Here is an 8,985-nt window from a genome sequence, read left to right on the forward strand (position 1 = left end):
ATGGTAGGCCGGAACTTACGTCCGCCCAAATGGAACGCAGTGCATTTGCCGGCGTTCGAGAAGTGCTTCTACAGGGAACATTTGTCGACGACCCAGCGGTCTCCTGCCGAAGTGGACGCCTACCGTGAGGTCAACAAGGTAACGGTACGAGGGCATTGTGTGCCCAAACCTCTCCTCAATATTGAAGAGGCCGGCTTCCCTGGAGACCTGATAGAAGCTCTCCAAGTGCTAAGGTGTGACTCGCTCAGCAGACTCCAAGCCCAGTGCTGGCCAGTGGCGCTCAGTGGCAGGGACCTTCTCGCCGTTGCCGAGGGCGAAGCTGAGGGAAAGATGCTCGGCTACCTGCTTCCGGCCATTGTGCACATTCGGCACCAGGAACCTGTCCAGCCCTGCGATGGACCCATAGTGCTTGTGCTCATCGATTCCCGCGAGAGCGCGCGAGAGGTTGAGAAGGTGGTCCGTGACCTGGAGAAGTACACAAAGGTTCGAGTCATGTGTCTCACTTCGGGCGTCCCGAAAGGACCACAGCTGAAGCAGCTAGAGGAATGCGCAGAGATATGGGTCGCGTCACCTGGCCGCCTTGTGTCATTAATGGAGGACTGTAAGGTAAACATTCGCCGTTGCACCTACCTGGTGATGGACGCTGTGGACCGCATGTTGGCTATGGGCTTCGGTAAGCAACTCCGCACCATTGCTGACAATATCCGGCCCGACCGCCAGACTCTCATGTGGACCGCGTCCCGGTTGGCGGACGTGGAGGACTTGGCCGAACAGATGCTCACGGACCACGTGACGGTAAGCATCGGAACGTCGCAAGCTTGCCAGAGCCAGCGAGTCCAGCAGGTCGTGTCGGTCTGCGAAAAGGACGAGAGAGAGAAGGCAGTAATCGACCTTTTCCAGGAGATACTGCAGGACGAAGGTGAAAAGGCCATCGTGTTTGTTGCAATGAGGCAAACAGTGGACAAACTTGTGGTTCGAATGAAGAACGAAGGCTTTTCTGCCGTTGGTATCCACGGCAGGAAGACTCAAGAGGAGCAGATATGGGCACTCAATGCTTTCCGATTCCATAAAGTGCCCGTCCTGGTGGCGATCGATGAGGTGGCGCGGCGTATAGAAGTGGGCGGCGTGCGCTACGTGGTTAACTACGATTACCCCCTTTACGCAGAGGACTATATCCGCCGGGTCAAGCTAGCTTTTCGCGCCGACGGAACCGGAAGAACATACACTTTCCTTGCGCCCACTGATAGTCATAGTGCCAAGGAACTGGTCGCGATTCTCCGCCAGTCCAAGCAGGACCCTTCGCCCGAGTTGCTGAAGCTCGCCGAGTGCAAAGTAGCCGCTGGAAGGTCAAGAATCCGGCGCAATAAGCGTGTGATCGACCGTCTGCTGCTGGAAGAGCAGTGGTAGCTTGGGAAGTTTGGGCTCAAATGTCATGGTAGGAAGTGCGGCCCATCGTCAAAAGTGTCCGCTTATTGTTTTCCTCTGATTGGTTTGTCTTGAAACTTCTTCGATTAAAGACTAAATTTCGTCTACAGCTAACCTGCATAATTATTGTTTGATACACCCATGGAAATATCTGGCACAAGTTGACCTCCTCGATGTCATGAGAAAGGATGCGCTATCTGCAACGCCTTAACGCTGCCTTCAGACTTTGCATCGGGATTAAGGACGGTAATTAGTAAGTCATCGAATGGTCAACGAATAATCGAGGCTCTTTAAGAAAAGGTGATTGAAGACCAGCCTCTGCGCCTAGTTATGACTCCATCTTTCTGCCCCTCTTAAGGTTTATGACCAGTGTTCAAGATTGCTGTTACGACGCGATAAACAACTGCGCGGTATCATCCGCCGCTCGTTTAGAGCCCAACAGCTTGTAAATGAAGAGACCTTAGGACTCAGGACTCTCGTGTAACCATCATAACGCGGACATTTTTTTACGGATTCTGATGTTCTGATTTATTTGGAAGTCATTCCTGATGCTGTCTTGCAAACGGAAACTACTCCCAGTTATTTGTAGAATTTATTTCAATTTCCGCCACCATATCTATTTTCCATTCTCGTCTTGGGTTTAAAGCACCAAGACACAAGTAAAAATCAGCCATTAGGTGATGGCATTGAATGATTTTACATTCAGAGAACAACTGTTAGCGTTGTCTCACAACAGCAGCAGCAGCAGCAACAACAACAACAACGACGACGACGACGACGACAACAACAACAACAACAACAACAACAACAGCAACAACAACAACAACAACAACAACAACAACAACAACAACAACAACAACAACAACAACAACAACAACAACAACAACAACAACAACAACAACAACAACAACAACAACAACAACAACAACAACAACAACAACAACAACAACAACAACAACAACAACAACAACAACGACGACGACGACAACGAAAACGACGACAACAACAACAACAACAATAACGACAACGACAACGACAACAACAACAACAACAACAACAAAGCTAGAAAAGCGCTCACACGGAAATGAACTTATATGGAACAAGAGGCCAGGCACTGCCTACACTTCCAGTTCCCTTCCTACTTCCGCTCCCAGGTCATCTGGAATTAGTCGCAGACTGTACCTAAGACGCCACTTCAGCTACATTGCCGAGGCGGGGACCACCCCCGGTTCGCCATGAGCAAGAACGAAATCTGACTGGACAGTGACCAGAGTTCTCCACATTGTAGCCGAAGCAGTCGTTTGGTTACGTCGCGGCATCGGAGGCTTGCAAAGACTATGCGCTGTCAGGGTAGCTGTCGCCCAAAAGCCACCAACTGAAAGTGAAGGACTAGCGCCCGAAAGCGTGAACTTATGCGAATTTGCGTGAGATCAGTGCAGCAGGGTATTCTGTTGGGCGGAGAATTTTCAAGGTCGTTTTTTGGCAGTGTGCAAGGAGCTGCTCTGACCTTGGGACTGCGATGCAGCTGAGAGACAGTTACTTTTTTGGAGGTGCCAGCCGCGGCAAGTGTTAAAAAGAAATGGGTGCAGTAATAAAATGAACACGATTTCTTGGCCTGCTTCCGAGAGAATATACCAGTGGATGCCGAGTTAACGCGTTTTAGCACCGTGTTTACAAGATCATTTTTTTCTGAACGTACGTGTGTCAGGTCAGACGGGATTTTGATTATGACTATGATGAGGAGGGATTTTAACGGCACAAGGGTAATTTATTCAAGGAGCGCCATGACACAAGGTGTTTTTTTGTACATAGTGTTGGGTCCAAGTCCTATTTTTTTTTTTTTACCCCGTAACTGCCGAGTACCAGGCCACAGGAAAGCTCTCACCAATTGCAAGCCCATGTGTACCCGACGGCACTCGGGATCAAACTGTTCACTGGCCGCAAACGATCGGATTTTCAAGCAATAGGGTATGGTTGGGATTTGAGAACACATTTGTCAAAACTAATCTGACTGAACCTTCGCCCATGCTAGACGGACGCCGCAATTCGCTGTTAGCGCCGGAGCCCTATCGTCGGCTTCTCACATCACTCTTGTTGGGCTCAAGTTACTCCATTACAAGGAAGCCTCGACAAGCGCTTCTAGTACCTTTATCTGCCACCGTGTGGCTTATTCAGTCTCATCTGGCATGGTTGACACAGGCGGCAGCGTACGGCTCCGGAGTTCCAGGTTGGTAGGGGACGTACCCCGCACCTCCACCAACTGTAGGGGTGCGTTTATTAGGCGTCCTCAAGAGACCGAACCGCCGTGCAGGATCTGCAGCGTAGACGGGCGTAGCCAGCACCAAGAGAGCGGGGCAACTTCGTCGTCGTCAGGCGCAGCGTAGTGTCGGCGCATAACTTCGTCGTCGTCAGGCGCAGCGCAGTGTCGGCGCATGGCGGTAGCGGAACCTGTCACAGTTGGCACACTACAGTTTGAACATTCAAAAACAGTGCGTTGACATCAACCGCGGCGTAATAATGAAAGAGAACTTCCGAGTGGCTGCCACTGAAGTGCTATAGGCCGCTAGGCTTAGGTGCAATGACTGGGAGCTGTCCCGAATTCCTGGCAATAGTGGTCTTTGAAGTCGGGCTACGAGCTGCTTACGAGCTAAAGTAACGGCCCAAACGCCCGGCAAACTTTCCTAGCCTCCAACCCAGTGCCCAATGTAAGGTCATCCGACAAGGTTCTGCTGTCCGAAGTCGTCATCCATGCAGCCATTGCTGCTTTTTCTTGCTTGTTATGGGGTCAGATGAATGTCGCATAGTACCCCGTTTTCAAGGATGTGATAAGTGGCAGATTAGAGACTTCGAAAGTGTAATGAAATGAAGGCCAAGCCGTGTGAAAGCCATTCAAGAATGTAGATGGAAGACAGCACAACGCGCATGGACAGAAGAATAAAAGGATAATCTCGAGATTTCGTACCGAAGAACAAAACTGTAGTTCACGACATTCTGGCCTAATTTAAGATGAAGAGGCTGAATTATAATAAGACAGTGGAACCCTAGTTCATTCCGAGTACACTGATTCGTGTACTTGCGCTAGGCTCTGGATGCAATAAGCGTAGCTGATATATACTGAGATATATACTGAACCCGTGGTGCCACGTTCGTTTCTTTGCCTCCTGTCTTCGTGCTTTTGCGCAGTTCCTAACCTTCCTCGATCATGAACCAACTAGCCCGCAAGAACGTCCTAATTATATATACAAACACAAAACTTGATGATCCTGTGTCACTGAGTTCGTTTAGGTTACCAGCGCGCTGTGCAAGGCCTGTAACTAACAAATGCTTTAATTTATCGGGTGCCAGAAATGTTTACGGTCGAAGATTGCTATAAGAGAGTTTTACGTCACTCTTCTTTGAAATTGCATCCCGGCAGACCTGAAAGCCGCACGTTATTTTTCCGCGTCCATGAAACGCTTTTTTTTAGTGTATAAGAAGACAAATTGGAATAATAATATATTATGTAGGTTAGGAGCACTGACGTTTTCAAAGGGTTCTTGCAATACTATTCAATGAAGTCGCGGCAAGCCATTTCGTAGAAGCTCAGTAATTTGCAAACCAAAACTTGAATTTCATCTTCTTCGCTCCTTTCCGGCTCGCCTCTTCGCATTTTGCATGCTCGAAGGTTTTCGCTCCTCCGCCCATTCCCACATCGTCACTGACTCTCATCAAGCCTGCCGCGAATACACGACAGACCGAACACCCACTCGAGTGGCGATCATTTTGGGCTCCTCCTCACCGAACGTCGTCATCGCATTACGGGGACTAACGGCCACGAGGGGCTCGAGGGGAAGGAGAGGGTGGACGCTTTAGCTCGGGATCTTACTAAACTAGTGGAGGTGCCTATACCCAAACTTGTCTCCCTACCGCACACGTATTCAGAACGCGTTGGGACCCAGCGGCTCGACCTCCGCAGTTATTCACCACCACGCATGCGCCTCTCCTCAGAGGAAGCCTCGGCCTGGCGTCGAATTCTAACGAGTAGTTTTCAAAATAATTCAGTATTCCACGAAATATATTCCCCTCAATCCCAAAACGCCTGCCGTTGGTGCAGCTCTTTCATATATCTTGGCGGGTGCCAGGCTAAATCGCAACATTTACAGACACCGTACACGTCACCCGAGCAGTGGTTGGCCCAACTGACCAGCGACGCCTTGCAGAGCCAACGAGAGCTCATCCAACTGGTGCGCTCGTAGGCCAAGGCCTTTGGGGTCCAGGACTGAGGATTCCAAGCAACAGCTCAGTCAACGCCTTTTTTGGATATTAAACGAATTTTCCTCCTCCTCCTCGTCCTCCGGCCCCATTCGTTCTGCCCACCACCAGGCTGCCGACGCGAGCGGCTATTCCCTGGGAACGAAGCTTCTAGACAAATGGCCTGACGCTGCTTACTGGCTGCGTGATGTCTGAAATAAAATAACAAAGAGACATCTCTTAACTGACATGCACAGTGGGGTTACACGAAGGAGCCCTCTAACTTGAAAGAAAGTCGCCGAAAAGGGCTCACCAACATTCAAGTGAGATTGTGGACTCTAGCAGCGTGTGCTACTGTATTATCCGACTAAGATGCTCATGACAGAACATTCAAGCGAGTGAGTATGTCCATACACTATGTTCACAAAGTGTTGCACAAAGTGTTGCAAGATTCCTTCAATGCCAGTGCCTGTTTTTATCAGTGCGGATGTTACTGCCAGCCGAGTTATTGTCGGTCATCGATCAATGCTGGCCAGTCAGATTATTGGACTAAACAAGTATGGGCAATTTATCTAGAATTTTTTTTTGTGGATAAAAAAGAAACGAAAGACAGCGTAAGTTATTGGCTACCCACTGAGAGAAAATGTATCCATAAGCGGTGGTAACATTGCATACTACTCATTGCCTCTTATCTGCCGAAGGAAGTTTAACGTCCCTGTGGCGAATTTGCTCAGTTTAACACAAAATTTTACTCCTCGACGTTACCACAAGGAAGTCTGAGGCACAATAAGTTATCAAGTTTTCAGGTCAGTATTCCCGCGAGCGCACGCATGCTTCGCCAACTGTTTATGCATTATAGACGTACTCAGAAACCTTACGAAAAGACCTCGTAATCAAAGGCTCTGAACGCACAGCCGTGGAGGTAGAGTAAGATACACTACACGAAATTTGCGCAGGCATACCTTAATGTGGGACTCTAGGGCGCTTCTAACAATTAACTGAAACTGCGTTACAATGACAGTGTCATGTGGAACCAAGAGAAAACAAAGAGGCGGTAGCTCCCCTTAGCGCTAAAGCATGCTGCCTAAGTTTAACTGAACGTGCCGAAAAGTACGCGTCATAAGTCCGTGTTCCAGCTAAAACAAGTTCACTCTTCTCTAAACTAGTGTCGTTCGAGGCAAAATATGAGAAGGAGAAATTTTATCCGAACCTTAGTGGAACTAATAAAGGCTACAAGGACCTAACATTGAGTCTTTTAAAGGGCAACTCCGGCGATTTTTCGATGTTCATCGATCGAAATGAAATTTTAAGACTGTGTTCTTTATGGTAGTCTGATATCTCATGTAAAATTTCGCACCTGAAAGCGGCGTAGTTTTTTCGCAAGCGAATTTTCAAGACCAGCGCTCCTCGACGCGAGCGGCACCCATTGATCGAGCAACTTCTACAGGCCACCCTGTACTGTGACGTCACTGGCGGGGCGGCGTGTCAAGCTGGTCGGGCGCGCGCTGGCGTTGGCAGTGCAGGGGAAAACTGAAAATTGATTTTGAGGAAAGTAAACGACGCAGTAAAGGACACCCGAACTGGGACGTAAGGGAGGAGTGAAAGAAGAAAGGAAGAAAGAGGTGCTGTAGTGCAGGTCTCCAGAATTATTTCTAGCACCTGTGCAATTTCGAGCCATCTCAACGTGCCTGATGTGATGTGTACGTCAGAGTGATGGGTCATGGCAACTTCTTATGTGCTGTGGGCTGCACAAATTCATCTGTGACAACTGGCGTGATCTACCATAGGTTTCCTAGCGATAAGAACCTTCTCGACAGTTGGGTGAGAGCTGTCCGGCGTGTCAACTGGTCTCCGAGGAAGCATTCCCGCTTGTGCTCGGAACATTTCGCGCCAGATTGCTATGAAGACAGCGTGTACCTCAGAGGGAGCTTTGGACTCGCTAAGGCTTCGTTCAACCCGGGCTTGAAGGCAGATTCTGTGCCAATGTTATTCGAGTACAACCGCCCATCGCAGTGGCCAGCTGAACGAAGCGCGGCCGTCAGGAGGAAGCGGACCACGGAGAGCGCGCTTAAAGTATGTTGGATTGAGAACTGTAGCTGGCGTGAATTCACTCCCAAAAGCTCGCCGTCGAGACAAAGCTTCGCAAACCGAGGACTTTTGGTTATGCATTCCCCTGTAAGGACGTTGTGCACCGCGGCAACGTTCCGGCAGCAGATTCTTTCATCAGGCTGGGTCGGCCAGCACTCGCCACACGAACAGCTATCAGCGGGAGCATCACATTAACTTTTGTTCTGACGACTGTGTCACAAATGCATGCACAAGAAATAACTCAAATACTTACTTCTCCGAGTAAGTATTCAGTTCAGACCGTCTCCGTGCTGCAGGTGACGCGGCCTGTGTTGTGACTCGGCTAGCTCGCGCGGCGGTGGATCATACCTAAAAGGCGACTCGTCCAGTCCGAAATCATCGAATGAGTCGTCTTCTAAAGACTCGCTGGTTTAGGAAAAGCTGTTCTCCGCGCTTCAGCCATGTCGACAGCACGGCTCCGAACTTCGCAGTGCGGCGAACCCGCTAGTGACGTCACAGTCAATACCGCACGAAGGCACCTCTCCGGTTTCGGTTTTGCGGTTTCGTTTCGAGTTTTGCGTTTTTTGCTGTTTAAAAATTATTTTAGAGTTGCTTTTGAAAACCTTGTATCGTGCACGTTACAGGAGGATCTTAGGAACACAAAACAGCCATTTACTTAAAATGGCTGAAAAATCGCCGGAGTTGCCCTTTAAGAGTGGGATTAAGAGTAACAGTGAAAGGGCACAGACATGTTCACGCTCGTACTCCCTAGAATGGAATCTTCTGTGACGCATGGCCATGCAATCACTCAGAAACTCGTGAGCCCCACCCGTCGTTTCCTTTTCTCTACATCCCGGCTTCATCCCTAGGTCATCAGGTTTTGTATGTCCCGCAAGCCGGCGTAAGCCCCGTCATTACCGTCGCCGATGAGCTCAATCGTTCCATAGGTGATCACGGGACCGACTCCATATTTCCTGAAACGCGTGTCTCCTTTCGCGTCGTCTAAGTGCAAGTGCACTCATTCCCTCGCTCGCTTCGAAGGAAAGAACGAGTTAGGGAGCGATGCCAGGGAGTTATTTGAAACATCGCAGAGGGGAGAAAAAAAATGAACTGAACGGAAAAAGAAGAGGCTAAAGTGGAGCCAAGTGAAGCGCAGGCGGTGGTGAACGGCGACAGAGAATTAAATTGATTTCTCTCGCATCGCGTTCGAGCAAACTCCGACGAGCAAGGCGGCCGGAGCCGGTGGAATGGGATGGCTCTCGG

General features: G+C 49.5%; 1 pseudogene; it reads left to right on the forward strand.

The window, feature by feature from the left end:
• On the forward strand, window positions 1–1,407 carry LOC149342294 (putative ATP-dependent RNA helicase DDX5 pseudogene; annotated as a pseudogene).
• The last annotated feature ends 7,578 nt before the right edge of the window (window positions 1,408–8,985 follow it).

This window comes from Amblyomma mixtum, chromosome 5, assembly GCF_055824585.1.
Source record: "Amblyomma mixtum isolate Tamu chromosome 5, ASM5582458v1, whole genome shotgun sequence".
NCBI lineage: Eukaryota > Metazoa > Arthropoda > Arachnida > Ixodida > Ixodidae > Amblyomma > Amblyomma mixtum.